This window comes from Hoplias malabaricus, chromosome 3, assembly GCF_029633855.1.
Source record: "Hoplias malabaricus isolate fHopMal1 chromosome 3, fHopMal1.hap1, whole genome shotgun sequence".
NCBI classification, from domain to species: Eukaryota; Metazoa; Chordata; class Actinopteri; order Characiformes; family Erythrinidae; genus Hoplias; species Hoplias malabaricus.
In genome coordinates this window covers 55,073,559-55,089,475 of record NC_089802.1, presented here as the reverse complement: position 1 = coordinate 55,089,475, position 15,917 = coordinate 55,073,559, and positions in this window count along the sequence as shown.

The window sequence follows — 15,917 nt, the reverse complement described above, 5'->3', positions numbered from 1 at the left end:
AAAAAAAACCTCCCCAAACAACTCCATCAACCAATGTTGATATCTATGATATTTATATATGACTGAAGGCAAAACATTCTAAATAAGTTCACATGAACATACCAACACCAAAGGTGATCTGGAGAACATTTTTAGCCTTTTATATATATATATATATATATATATATATATATATATATATATATATATAACACACTGTTCAGCATTGTATTTTTACTACATAGTAAAAAGCATTGTTGCCATGAGGTTTTGTGTGTACGAGGCCAAAAACGACAAGAGAGGTAGAGAATTGAAGAAACTAGTTCACCAGTCTAACCATTTAAATGACATGGGATTGGTGGCAGACTGGATCAAATGTTGAATTATGTATTTCTCATTATTTAATGGCCTTATATAATTTTTAACCGTAGGTACAAATGTAGGATTGAGTTAAATCTCCTGGTGCTGAGTCTCATAGGAAATATCCGTTAAGCTCCCTGTAGGCAGAGCACAGACGAGATACGCCCGAAGTGGAGGCTGTGTTTTCCGACAGAGTGTAAGTAGAGTAGCACTCAGACAGATGAAGGCCTGCTGGTTTATCTGATCAGACATAACAGCCTCCCACTTCAATCAGCTTCAGAGGTGCTTACCCATCACAAAGGCCCTGTTTTACAATGAATATATGTAATCATTGCATAAAGGAGAGTTTATTAAAATAATATTTTATACCATTTACAATGTACAAGATTTAAGAAGGAGCGGCATGTTGGCGCAAAAGGTAGGTCTCACTGTCACACAGCTCCAGGGTTCTCCCAGTATCTACATGGGTTTTCTCTGGGTGCCCCGGTTTCTGGTTACACAAAACTTTCCATAGGTGTGAGTGAATGAGTAACTGTGTGAGTGTTTGATGGCCTGTGATGGATTAGCACCCTGTCCAGGTTGTGTTTCTCCCTGTCTTCCAGTGATTCCAGTGATGTAACCCTGCAGAGGATTAAGAGGTTGCAGAAAATTTAATAAATGAAGATGTAAGAGTGCACTTTATACAAGTAATATAATAAGTAAACTAAACAGGTTCTGTCCTCTTGCAATTGCACATAAATTAGCTAATGCTAATTGATGGTAAAGTTTAAGATAGGACTGTAAATCTGGCTTGGAGTGGGTTGGGTCTGGGATGCCAATCTTCAATGTTGAGCCTTCTGGAGGTGTTGTGGGTTTAATTCAGCGAAACACCAACAAGAGAAGGTGACCCCTGTGAAGAGCTAGTGGTACAGTGGCTGGTTTGGTTACTCATGGTTTGGGCTCACTGAGTAAACCTAGTTGTTAAGGATAGCTGGTTGCTGGGTCATAAACGGCCACAGCAACCCTAGCATTGAGGTGTAGAGTTCAACAGAAACTTTGTGGCTGCAGGTAGGAAGAGAGTGGGGTGGGCCCTATGTGAAGCTCTAATCGATTGGCATAGGATATTTTACATCTTATCTTGTGTATGATTATAATAATAGGAAAATACCACTGATTAGTTTTAATGTGACAATTTGGATATTGTCCCATGAATAATGCGTATGAAAAAACAACAAAAAATAAGATTAAATGATGCACTCTTTGGCTTCTTGACTTTGTCAGAGGTTATCTTTGTCATTACTGTTAGTCTCAAATACTAGAGAAACAAATCAAATTCACCTCTGGAATCATCACTGGACTAAAAATATTATCATCATCTAATCTGAAGGGACAGAACATTAATATTAGTTGAGTTGTCCTGTTATTTGATCAGCGGTCTATTGAGTCATACATTCTAAGACAAAGTCTAAACCGGTCATCATATAGCCCTACTTTTATTTATTTATATATTTTTAGAGTTTTGAGTTAAATTCCACAGGTTGTCTTTAGGATACTTGTGAGGAGATTTTCAGTTAATATGATAACAGCTTGCCTTAGGATATTTTGTAGAATGATGTTTCTGCACCTGCTCCCCTCTTTTAAAAACACTAGCATGTCTAACTTAACAGGCCTTATTTAGACAGAACAGGTTAACAGTTACATGGTTTCAAATCACATGAGCAAAATCCATTCACACTCTTGATCAAATGAGTAAAAGGGACTCAGAATCTCCCTTGTTATTAAAGAAAACAGATGTTTCAATGTCTGGAGCCCAACAGCCTGCTCAGGCAAGTTTAACCCGGCTGCTCATGTGAAACTCTGCATAAAACAGCAGCACTGGTTATGCAACAGTGTGCTCCCCTATCACGACTCTCCCTTCCATTAGCCCATCGATCACAGTGTTTAACTGCCTCCTACTCTACTTTAATTTTGGGTTGTGCCCTAAGTCAAGTATTTACTCCCTTTGTAATTAGTCCAGGCTTAGAGACGTTACAATAGTCTTGATGGTGGCATTTAGAGGAGTCAGTTGTTATCTGTTCTGTAAGGTCACGAATGAATGCGTGGGAGTCGGAGAAGCCCCCTGTGTGAATAATACTAAGGCTATAAGAAAATACCCTTCTCTGCACTGTGTGTATACTGCATGTGTGGGGAGTGAAAATAAAATGGGAAGAGACATTCTGTACTCTTTGCCCTGGGAAACCCTCAAATCTGGCTTTATCAGGACTTCTAAATATTGAATTGTAATGTGTGGGGCTTCCTGTCGTGCGTTCCAGGAAGCTGAGGGAGGTTGAGATTTTGTACAAGGGTTTGCACCATTAAAAGAAACATTTGCCGTAATACCTTTCCTTTTCAAGGCAGCCTGCTTTGTGTGTCAGAGAGTTCCTGTGCAAAATTTGGAACTTCTTTCACTGACGCTATGTGATCATCCAACATTAGTTGCCATAACATTACAGTATCTCTTAACAAACAGTGGACAAACACAGAGATGATGCATTTCCAGAAGCAGAACAAAGACACATTGCTTTTCACTGTGTTAAAGTTCAAGTAAACTTTTCTTGTGTAGATACTCACACTTTGAACACATGTTGAAAAGCTATAGAAATTTTGGGCTAATGCTGATATCGAGTATTTTATATATATTATATATCCAGACTGTCTGCTCTTGCTGATACTGATGCCAGTACATAAACATTTATAAAATGAGGCAATTGGTTTGATATCTACCTGGACTGGCATTACACAGAAGCATAATATTAATTTATATATATTTAGAAATACACTGTAATGAATTAGGGGGCAGCACGGTGGCAGTCACACAGCTCCAGGGACCTGGAGGTTGTGGGTTCGATTCCTGCTCCGGGTGACTGTCTGTGAGGAGTTGGTGTGTTCTCCCCATGTCTGTGTGGGTTTCCTCCGGGTGCTCCAGTTTCCTCCCACAGTCCAAAAACACACGTTGGTAGGTGGATTGGCGACTGTAGCGACTGGCGACAAACTGTGTCTGTGTTGCCCTGTGAAGGACTGGCGCCCCCTCCAGGGTGTATTCCTGCCTTGCGTCCAATGATTCCAGGTAGGCTCTGGACCCACGGTGACCCTGAATTGGATAAGTGGTTACAGATAATGAATGAATGAATGTAATGAATTAGCACATAATGAATGGATATTAATGAAATCCTAAAAATCAACCTGAAACATCAGTACAATACTGTATTATATACTTTATGTAGGCAAATCAGCTTATAAACAGTTGATGTCTGACTAAATTTGCATTTTACTACTGTTTATCTGTTGAAATTTTTAATACGAATCTGATAACTATTGTAGGGGCGGCATGGTGGTGCAGCAGGTAGTGTCGCAGTCACATAGCTCCAGGGGTCTGGAGGTTGTGGGTTCGATTCCCGCTCCGGGTGACTGTCTGTGAGGAGTTGGTGTGTTCTCCCCATGTCCGCGTGGGTTTCTTCCCACAGTCCAAAAACAGGTGGTAGATTGGCGACTCAAAAGTGTCCGTAGGTGTGAGTGAATGTGTGTGTGTGTGTGTGTGTGTTGCCCTGTGAAGGACTAGTGCCCCCTCCAGGGTGTATTCCTGCCTTGCACCCAGTGATTCCAGGTAGGCTCTGGACCCACCACAACCCTGAACTGGATAAGCGGTTACAGATAATGAATGAATGATAACTATTGTCCCACCTGTGCACTATAATGTTAAAAATGTTCTAATTCCCTATCTGTATCCCATTTAAAATCCCAGGTTTATTACATCCTAATACTAAATGTTTAGCTGAGTTTAACTTAGCTGGCACTTCAAGTTTTCAGATACAGTGGGAGATTGAATTCATTACAGGCTATTGGTAAATAGCAGAGGTCGTTAATAATCGTCTTGGAGTTATTGAGCCCAGTTTGGTGATTTCTCTGCTTAAACAAATCTGATTCAGCTCCTCAGTTAATTGGCAGGTTGAGCTGGTGTACTGGAACAGGGAAATTACCCAAATGCATTGAAATCTAGCCATACATCCTTCTCAATGCCTAGGTTACAGCGTAACTAGAACAGGTCATCAGTAGGCTGTGTGGTAATATCAGCAGAAAGCTTCCGGCACTCACGGTCACATTGTGAAGAAAAAGTTGCAACATGAATCTTTCATTCCTTTATGGAAATGGGGGAGTTGGGACCTCTCTGCAAGTTTGAATATGAAATATGTATATATAGACACAAACTCCAACGCAAACATAAGGCTTTAGTTTCCAAGTTTAGTGATGTTTTTCTCCTGCGTCACAGAGAAAGTGAATTTGTGCAGTGAACTATGACTAACTAAAGGATACATCGGTTACGTCCTTCAGATCTCTCCAAGCGTAGGCTGTATTTCTCAGCTGCACTCAACTGCAACCTAGACTTTGGGCCACAGCTAATCTCTTGCTTGTTGAAATAGGAAAGGCAATTAGGCAATTTAAAATATATATTTGTATCTAGTTTCTAAGACCATGAACATTATTTCCTTGTAATCAGTGATATTGTATTTTTATAAAACATGCGTAACATTGACTGTGTAGTAGCATTTAGTGTTGCTAAATACAGAAGTTTTTTCTACCTGTGGTGGTGGTGAATCTCAAAGGATCGTTTAAGCCAGTGCAACACCAAAGAGCGTAAATTAAAGTGACTCTGACAGGCCTATTTATTATTGAATGTTTATTGTAGTGCATGACATTTTCATGAAGGCTTTATGGCCACAGTAAGCAGTTGTTTTTGTGTCTGAGCCCTGATGAATAAAGATCTTTCTTCAGAAGGCCCATGTGAATGCCTGAGATCCAACTATGTTTATCTTAAGAATTATTCATTTTATCAAAGAGAAACTGTAGAGGCAAGGTTAAATGCCCTTGAAGCTCTCTGTATTGGGCTCTTTATCTTGTTCTCTTTTTTTATCTACTCTGCTGCAAACAGTCTCCAGAAAGTAAGGCTGAACAGGAAGGTACAGGAAAACAACCAGGTTACCATAGGGGTGGGCGATATAGCAAAAATACATTATCATAATTTTGTATTTTTTTTTTTGCAAGATCACAATCTCAATTTTATTACAATTCTTTTTCATGCTGTTTTTAACCTCTTAACACTCCAGGTGTTTTTTTTCTTTTCATATTCTGCTTGAAATTACATACTCAAATCTTGAGGCAGTGAATAAATTAGAGGCAATTTTATGAAGTAATGTTACTGAAAAGACTTTTTAAAGATATTGAAATGAATATTTAGTGGTCAAAATATGAACAAAACAACAAAAAACTTTAGGCGCTTTTCTAAATTTAGTTTGAAATCTTTGAAATCTTCTTTTGGAATCGTCAAACACCACTACCTCTCCATAAGGGAAATGATTAATTTTTCTGCAGAAAAAAAAATCTAAGCTTAATGCCAACATTTTACATTTTAACTTCCTTGACAAACTAATCTCATGCACCTCTCCAAATGGCTTTTACCCTCACCAAACAGGAAAAAGATTCTGACTCACCTTGATTTATTCTGATATTTAGTCTTGTATCGAACCCAGTACCCTTCCCCTTTAAGGCCTGAGGCGTTGGAAGGAGGAAGCTTTCCCCGATTGGTTGTAGAGTGAGGCCGCCTCTCTCACTCCCCTACTGTGTTTAAATGGTCTCAGTAAGAAACGTGCAGGCAGTGAAAGGGATCTAAGCTTTGAAAAGTTATGTATTGTTTTGATTGTTGTTGCCATATAAAACTGTCTGTGTCATCTTTTGTGGTGCGCGTCTGTTAGGCGCCGAAGCTTGGTTGCCTCCCCGCCTCCTTGGTTGAGGATCGCTCCTGATTGGTTTACAGACTTGATTGACGTGTCGCTAAAGCTGAGCGCCCAAGCTACACGGCCATAGCAGAGACCCACTGGGAACACATTTAAACTATGTTTTCATTTGTTGTATTTTATTTTGAACTGTTGTTTTTCTTTCATTTTGCAAGTCATCTTTACACAAACATGAGGATTACTAATGAGAGGATTGACTCAAATTAGGTCGTGTTTTGAAGGGGACAACCTACGTAAACGTTGGTATCCTTTGTGTGTGTTTGTGGGCTCTTAAGGTTTCACAGCACCACAGTTGTGTTTTATTTATTTATTTATTTATTTATTTATTTATTTGTTGGCGAGGAAGAGATCTCATGTATGGAACAACAACATTTTTTTTTTGTTTTAATCCAGTAGTCATACATTTTAGAGTAATGACTTACATTATCTGTACCCCAAGAGTCTGCCCATTTAACTGATGTGTAATATGTACACAGTGAGTAAACAACTTATAAGAACTGCAGCAGACTGTATATGCCTTAGCACGATCCAACTATCTCCCTGTGATGGTGTATCACTGGTAAATTCATATAGTTTCTGATCTAATATAGTCATATCACACACCCCTTGGTGACCATGGCACTTTTATTGGAAGCACTATGATTTCAACCAAGTGTATGTTAGTGCTGCATGTAATAAACAGATATGATGTCTCTGTTTTCATGTCGTCCACCCCAGTCTGTGATCTGTATGACTGATTACTGTACGTATAAAAAACTCAATTCATTTATTCTGTGATGGCAGGAATATCACATTTGATGAATGCCCTTTCACATCTTTCACAAAAGATCTGTTTATATTATATCAGTATAATGAGAAAGAAGTCTGTAAATACTCCATTCCCATCACTACATTGCTAATGTATAACCTATGGCTGTTTGATTATGGGGTGGCACGGTGGCGCAGCAGGTAGTGTCGCAGTCACACAGCTCCAGGAACCTGGAGGTTGTGGGTTCGATTCCCGCTCCGGGTGACTGTCTGTGAGGAGTTGGTGTGTTCTCCACGTGTCCGCGTGGGTTTCCTCCGGGTGCTCCGGTTTCCTCCCACAGTCCAAAAACACACATTGCAGGTGGATTGGCGACTCGAAAGTGTCCGTGAATGTGTGTGTGTTGCCCTGTGAAGGACTGGCGTCCCCTCCAGGGTGTATTCCCGCCTTGCACCCGATGATTCCAGGTAGGCTCTGGACCCCCCGCGACCCTAAATTGGATAAGCGGTTACAGATAATGGATGGATGGATGTTTGATTATGGCATAAAATATAAGCATAATCATTTTAGTCAGTATAATTATGTAACACAGTGTGAGAACACTAATGCATTGGCAACGATGATAGTTGCTTTTTACATTTAAAATGCTTTGTTCTGTGTTATTATGCTGTGTGATGACTTCCTAAATAAAAACATTGTTCATGTCCCTTTGAATTAGCTGTTAAAATATAAAGGTCATGTTTTCATGGTGTAGTTATCTTAGATTTTGTATCTTAGGGTGACAGTGTGTCCTCTTTGTGGGAGGAAAAAAACATTCTAAATTTGGAAAAAAAAATTTTTTTTAATTAATTCAGTTAATTCAATGTATACCCGAACTGTCCTAGCCAAAGTCTCCAATTTTTTTGAAAAACAAAATATGGTCACCCAATGACCCCCCAGGTATTTGACCTTGGTGTAACAGAAATCTGTAACCATTTGTTAAGGTTTTAGAAGTTACCCTGCTTAAGTTATGAGTGCTTTGCCAGAATGACTCCAAGTGTACCCGTTTATAAACAATTGCTAATTCTAAAAGGTGTTTCTGTTATTTTGTTCACCCTGCCTGATATTAATAGGTTGCATCATATTCAGGGAAGTCTCATAATTATTATGGTCAAAAAATCTGATCTGATTGTGGCCCATGCGCCCATTCAGCCATTTTGAATACAATTGAGAATGGGGTCATTTTGGTGCTAATGAACAGAATGTGGACATTGAGTGCATGTAGACTCGCTCTCCTAGGGCTGCCTTCTGCCACGGTACTTGCACAGCTACAGACCACGTAATGAGCATAGATCTTAATAGAGAATTATATGTAAGACATGACTATACATAATTCTCACACTGCTTATGATTTCAGATGTGCCATTCCCTCAAGACAATTTCCCACTGAGACATAGCTGGGTTTGTGCTGTCTCAACAGCTATTAAGGATCGTCAAGAGGGAAATAACAGCGTAAATGTAATCATCATTTCCAGAGCATGAGGGATTTTAATCACTTTAGTAGCAGAGAAGCAGAATTTGTTTGGATTGCTGCTCTCTGATTGGTTTGAATGAATGGGCTGCGTTCTTTCTCATAGCCCAACAGTAGTTAAAAATTTGTAGGATCTATCCTACTTTTTGTTTGTTAGACACTGGTGTTGTAGATGTGATTCATCCTCTATTAAGGCACTATCACCCTTCCTTTATAAACTGGGTGAATCATCTGCAGAGAGTGAAACTTTGCAGGATTCTTATAACTTTGAGACTGGTGTCTAATTGATTGTGTTTTAAATTCACAAAAGGGTCTCTTAAAAGTCTCTGACCAGCATTAATGAGGAAGGGATGGAGGAGTCAGTGGTGCCATAATTGCCTGGAATAACCTTTGCTAAAGCACCAATCAGTGAATAAATCAGTTAGTCTTCAGTGCTGTAAAAAATAAAAAAAAATAAAAACTACTTTAGGTTAATCTTAGACACTGGTGGAGCAGTACAAAAGTATCACGTTGATGTGGAATTTGCTGACACGTTGCAAACAGATTACTGAAGCTGTTCTGCACTCTTGTGGGTAGGAGAAGACATTACATGTGCCTATGTAGCATTGGCACTGAGCCAGAGTGAGCAGTGTATCATTTCATAGTTCTAGATTCACCTGTGGAAAGTCTTGGAGTCTTGCAGTACTTTGGGTAAGCCTTCTGTTAATCAGAAAATAAATCTGTATTTTACTTACTTAAAGAAACAAATTTAATATGAATATCAGGATATAGGCTTACTTATTTTGTCAGTACCAGTTATTATGGCAATTGTCATAATAACATGTCAAGTGACACCAGGAAGGAAGACAGAACGATTCTCAGGCCTGAGGAGAAATCAAAGGAATAAAGATGTAAAGTACTCACTCTAAACTCTATTTTATTTAGACATTCACAGCATTATTTATAGGGCATTTGTCACATACATATTTGGTATTACAGCGCCCTCCATAATTATTGGCAGTTAAAATGTGTTAAAAGCCTTAAAATAATTTAATCTTTTATTGCAGATGCATAATCTCACTCTGGGAAAAAAATTGAAAAAAGCAACCTTCAACTCAAGTGAAAAAAAAAAATTAAGAAAAAATACTGACTAAGAAATTATTATTTCCCACAAAATGACCTGTTCCACAATTACTGGCACCCTTAACAATTTCTTGGAAGTAAATGTATTTGAACCATTTATGTTTCATTCATTTCTACTGTAGTGTATAAAGTGCATCAAAGAATCTAGGAACCTTTAATGAGTAATTCATTACTTCCTGTTTCCCTGGGGTATAAATATGGCGCTACACAGAGGCCTATTTTTTTCTTACTCACCCTTAAACATGGGAAAGACAAAAGAACACACTATTCAAGTAAGGCAGATGTGTGTTGACCTTCACAAATCAGGCAATGGCTTCAAGAAAATAACCACTCACCTGCAGATGCCCTTATCTACAGTCAGAGCCATCATTAAATAGTTCAAAACATCTGGAACTGTGACAAAGCTCACTGTAAGAGAGTTGAATCAAATGGTAGCATCTTGGGGTTACGAGGTCTCCCAAACAACCATCAGGCGCTATCTACATGGCAACAAGCTGTTTGGAAGGCATGCACTGAGAATGCCTTCTCTGAGTTATACTCAGTACTGGGATTTTAACTGGGACTGTGTGCTTTGGTCAGGTGAGACCAAGATAGAGCTTTCTGGCAACAAACACTCTGGCGTAACACCAAGGATGAGTATGCAGAAAAACTCATCATGCCCACTGTGAAATATGGGGGAGGATCGGTGATGCTGTGGGCCTGTTTCTCCTCTCAAGTACCTGGGAACCCTGTAAGGACACATGGGATCATGTACTCGTTAAACTATCAGGACATTTTAAATCAGAATCTGGTGGCCTCTGCCCGAAAGCTGAAGATGGGTCGTCACTGGGGCTTTCAGCAAGATACTGACCCTAAACATGTGGCCAAATCTACTCAAAAATGGTTCACAAGGCACAAAATCAAGCTCCTCTCATGGCCATTTCAGTCCCCAGACCTCAAACCAATAGAAAACTGGGTTTTCTATTAGGGGTGAACTGAAGAGGAGAGTACAAAGGAGAAGACTCTGGACGATTTAGAGAGGTTGTGCAAAGAGGAATAGTCAAAGATCTCTCTTTCTGTATTCTCCCATCTTGTGAAGGGTTATAGGAGAAGATTTAGTGCTGTCTTGTTGGCAAAAGGAGGTTGTACAAAGTGCTAACACCAGGAGTGCCAATAACTGTGGCACACATGATTTCATTCAAAAGATTTTTTTCTAAATGTGTGATTTTTTTTTCCACACTAAATAAAGGCACTTGAATTAAAGATTAGATTTTCTCTTTCTTTGCATTGTTGTCCTAAGAACACTTCTTAACCAGGGGTGCCAATAATTATGGAGGGCACTGTGTACTCTGTGCTAACATGCAGGAAAACTGTCCCCACCAGAATTTTTTGTAATGTGTGGGCTTAATTGTAGGGAAGGTCCCTAATTGTTATTCAGGCTGTATCTCACTGTAAACCCACAATCCACATTATATGCACATTATATGCACAGACAGAAAGATGAGTGATAATGTGGGAGCAATGAGACGGCTTGAAAAATGAACCCAAACTCAGTTAAGCATGTTGTTCGCTTCATCATCCAGAGACAGAGTTTTATGTGTTATTAAAGCTGTCTCCTTGAGAGCTTTTCTCACTTTAGTGTGGAGGCAATGAAACCTTGTTAAACTGAATATCTCTATATTGTCAAGTTTGATTATTTATATAATAAACATAAGTTGAAAGTTTGTAGGTCATTATTTTATTTGTGCCACAAATAGGGCTGTTAAGGCTTAACAGATTATTCATAAACTGACAACTATTCCACTTATGCTATTAGTGGAACATTAACTTACTTTCCGGAAAACAACTGTTGTTATTATATAATAATAAGCAGGTTTACCATTTAAGATGGGATGCATTAATAGTGATGTCCAGGATCCCTTTGTGAGAGCACAATATTGATGTAACATATCAAACCTATCAAGAAATCTGTAGAAGATACAGTTATTTCAGTCATGTTCCCAGAGAGGTGTGTTGCATGGCAAATTGAGGAAAATACTAGTGTGCAAAATAAAGATGTGGAATACAACAGTGAATTCTGGGAGCTAACTTACTGAGGTACATTGAGCAATGGCTAGGCTACCCACTTTCTTGACATTCATGTTTATTTACCTGGGCTAATAATTAATGATAATATTAGTGCTTGCAAACTGAGAATTTCCAGTTGTCTGCATTGTATATTCCAGTCATTAAAATAAATAAATAAAATTAAGTCTGATATTGGTTGTGTTTAATTTGTTAAAGAAAATATGTTTAATAACAAATTCAAATTTAAAACTTATCTCAGCCAGTCAGATTTTCATGTGTCAGAGTGTGTCAGCCACTCTATATCTCTGATGTATATGTGATATTTTGATGTTTTGACTTTGGCTTTTGACTTAAGGTGTTCAAAAATATATATATTTTTTTTATATAAGTATATATATATATATATACTTTTTTTGGTCACAGCCCAATAATAAGCACTTCTGTGATTAATAGTATTTATGTCATACTGAATGTGTGAGCAGTCAGAGAATATTGCAGCTAATCCAGCAATAAAAGCTTCCTGTCTTAATAAAAGTCTTTCTGTTTTATAGTGAACATAAATCCTGGTAGTAACTGCTGTCTGTTTTATTACCACTAACATTGACGTGCATGTGTCCTAGTCAATTTAGGGACGAGTGTGATGAACTGAAAGGGATAAAGCTATTATTCCTAACACAAAAATAGGTAAGACAAGGTTAAAATGTTCCCTGCCCCTTTAATCACAATGGTAAAAAAAGCTAAAAATACAAAAAAATCTTTCCTGGCCCCTATTATAGAAATGCCTCAAGCACATATTCTTGATTATGTGCCACACTCCAGGGTCATCTCCAACCCTAATGTAGCATATCTGTCTTAAATATTTATTTTCCGCTCCAGGTGGATCAAGTGTGTTGGACCTAAACAATGCAGAGCAGTGACAGTCCAGAAGCAGAAATGCACTTCACCAGTGTAATCCTAAAGAAAATTGTGTACAAGTCTTTCATTATTCTTTTTTTTCTCTGATCCCTAACAGTGAAAAAGACACCAGAGGGAAACCGTTTTGTTAAATTTGTGAGTGAGACAAACAGACTGTTTGTAGGAAACTGTAGAAATGGAGAAAAAGTACCCAACAGGTCATGAGTTGAGTGAGCTATGAGTCAAGCTGGTGTCCAGAATGTACAGAGAAGCTTTTAATCAGTTTAATTCTATTAAGGAAACTGTATAGTGTTGCAAATGAATTTAAATATTCTGAATAAAATTTAGAATGCTTCATGTTTTGAAAGGACTTGTCAAATATCAGACGCTATCTATATGCTTAGCATATTATTTATCATATTTCATTCATGAATTTGGACAAAAGTACCTTTTTCTGTACAAACCATTTTGTGTTCAGCCTTAACTGTTTAGATTAATATTGTGTGAATTATTGTATGAACTCATAACATGACAAGTGATTTCAAACTTGTGAATGTTAGTGTATGTGTACCACTAGGAGGCTCCCTTAACAAGCTTTAGTGTTTTTAGCTCTTATTCAACCTGACATACTACCCATAACATCAAACAGAATAAACAGTGGTCATGTGAAGGGAAAAAAATATTACAGATAGATGCTAAAAGTTAGCATCATTAGGTGAAATATGAATCCCGTTTTGCATAGTTAATATGTCCCATTGTGAATTAAAAGGAGCAAGAAAAAATATATTTGTTATTTAAATACTTGAGATAAGTTTGGTAACACTTGAGACAACTGCAGTTTTGAGAGAAAAGAAGCTTCTATGTTCTATATATACTCTTTTTAGTCATCACCAGTTGCACCTTTTAGCTATACACACACATAATGCAGCCCAAACTGAGTGGGTGAGGGAAAGCACAGACTTCCTGTGAGCTGCTAAACCCCACAGGAGATCTGAACATGCTTGGAGGAGAACCCTAATTGTTTAGAGCTGTTATGCCAGGGAACAGGTGACTAGCATCATGCTGAGGGATAGTGGAGAATTGGCCCATTCTTCGAACTAAGAGAGCAAGGCAAGTTGTGCTGTATAAGATACTTGGACCCACACCTAATTAAACTGGTAATCTTTTTAAATGATATTAATAATTGTTCTCATTTGATCTAGTTAATGAGATCAATTTGATTTAGTTTTTGGTGTCTCTGAACCCTTGTTTATGACACTTAGTGACAAACTAAAACACATCTTTTAGTTTGACATTGTCTAGAGAGTAAGGGTTTTCTTACAGTAACGTCACAGATATATGTGCTGAATAAATGTTTCAAAGGCTTGCACAAAGGATTTTCTACTTTGAGGAAAGGGTGGTGAAGACTTCGTATAGAAGGTCACCCTGCTTTAGCTAAAGAGTTATCTGTCACAGGAAAGTTCATAGGGTGTGCTAAACCCCTTAGTGAACATGACTAACTGCTGTCTGACTTTATTAAAAGAGATGTCTATGATTGTGGGGAGCTAGAGTTCTCTGTGGTTGGTTTATGTCCAGGAGCTCTGCATCTTTTAAGGTGGAGCTATGTTTGAGGGGGAAAAATTTTATTTGGCCAAAGTTTATTTTGTCTGTTTTACTCATTGTTTGAATTACCTCAGTTTAACTTGATTTGTTTAGTTTTGTAGCACTTCTACTAAAAAAAACTCCAGATGCTTTTTCACTGCTGTGAGCATGCAAATGTGTGGCGTAGTTAAGCTACGTTTTAGGAAATCTGAATAATTTGAGACATTTTGTGATGTGTTGTATCCCAGAAGAATTGCTGAAACATTTCCCTGGCCTCCCCAGGAGCTCCACTAAGAGCTTACAGGCAGACGGTTCGCTTGTAAAGAAATCAACCTGAGACACTTCAAACTTAAAGTATCACCTTCTTGCATGAATGCAGAAAGAAGTAAAAGAGTACTGCTGTAAGGTAAGACCGTGTAAAGTGGCCCTTTCTATTAGGCTTTCATACAGTTTTTTCAAAAGGTGATGTACAGTTAAAGTAATTTGAGAAGTTATTCACATTCTTTCATAGCAGCAGCGTAGTAACAGGTTTACTCACAATAGAGCAGAAGATTACAGTGAAAAAATTAAAGAAAATGTTTGTGACAATGATTCTCAGCAGTTGATAATTATGGTTGCTGCTAGATACAATAGGAAAACTAAATGCTGGATTGCTTCTATGTGGAAGAAGAGAGAAGAACATGAATATAATTGGTTATATCAGCATCTTACCGGCTATAGAGACAGAGAAGAAAATGCTTCCTTGTATGAGCTCTCAGAGGTACAAACCTTTGTTGTATATAGAGAAACATAAGGCTTTCCCTTTGGACTTCTCTCCGAAAAAAAAAACAAAAAAAAAACCTTTGTATGATAATATAATTGCAGTCTTACAGCATTTGCTGTTTCAAAAGCTCAACTGTTGTAATACCAAACCAACTTGCCAGTTAAGAAATAAATGTCTGATTTAGGTTTTATTTAAACCTTGAAGGCTCTATTCAAGAATAACACTGAGTCTTCATCCTGCATGAAATATTAATCCACAATCCAAACAGCATGAAAGAAATATACTTTCAACAAAAGACAAGAAGCATTAAATTCCTTCTGCGCTCTTTGATGCTAAAAGAATATTGCTGGGCGTTTGGAGTAAATCTTATTTTTCATTGTCCTATCCTTTCCCAGTGAATCAATACTAATTGCATATAGTGAGTTGCACTGACCACATGCTTTTAGAAATTTTTTCAATCAATCCTTATGTCCCAGATGAAAATAATAAGCACTAATGGAGATGATCTCATTCAGTAGCAAAGATCAAGCAAGAACTGGGTCAGAATATTGAGCTGGTAATAGTCTTTCATTTGAGTTAATATTTTCATGAGAATATGATAATGGCATTAACTGAAATCAAATAAGCAAAGGCACATTTGTGGTAATTAGTTACGATAAGTCATAATTTTGCTCTGAGTATATATTGTGTAACTTTATTTTACCTACTTTGGTTAAGTTTGCCTTGTTTTATGACCTTGATCATCTGCAGCTTCACAGATTACACAGTTCATCTGTCTGAAGTTGACCGTGATCTGTGACCGAGGCAGTTTTCCATCCAGAAATCTCAGTAACTCAGAGCCCTTGGCTAAATGGGCTACAGTCCAAGGGCACGTCTAAACAAAAACATCTGCCCATGGTCTCTGAAATAACTCAAAAGTTCTTCTAGGAGTAGAACATCAGTACACTTATAATGGTTTTCTTTTCCTATTGTTATAGACCCTACTTATTCCACAGTAAGAGGACTTCATTCAATGTAGATTGCATAAATGACATGATGATAAACATTTGAGGTTAAAAATGTGTTAAACATGCCACATTCCATATTCTACATTTTTGTTGTTGTCTGTTT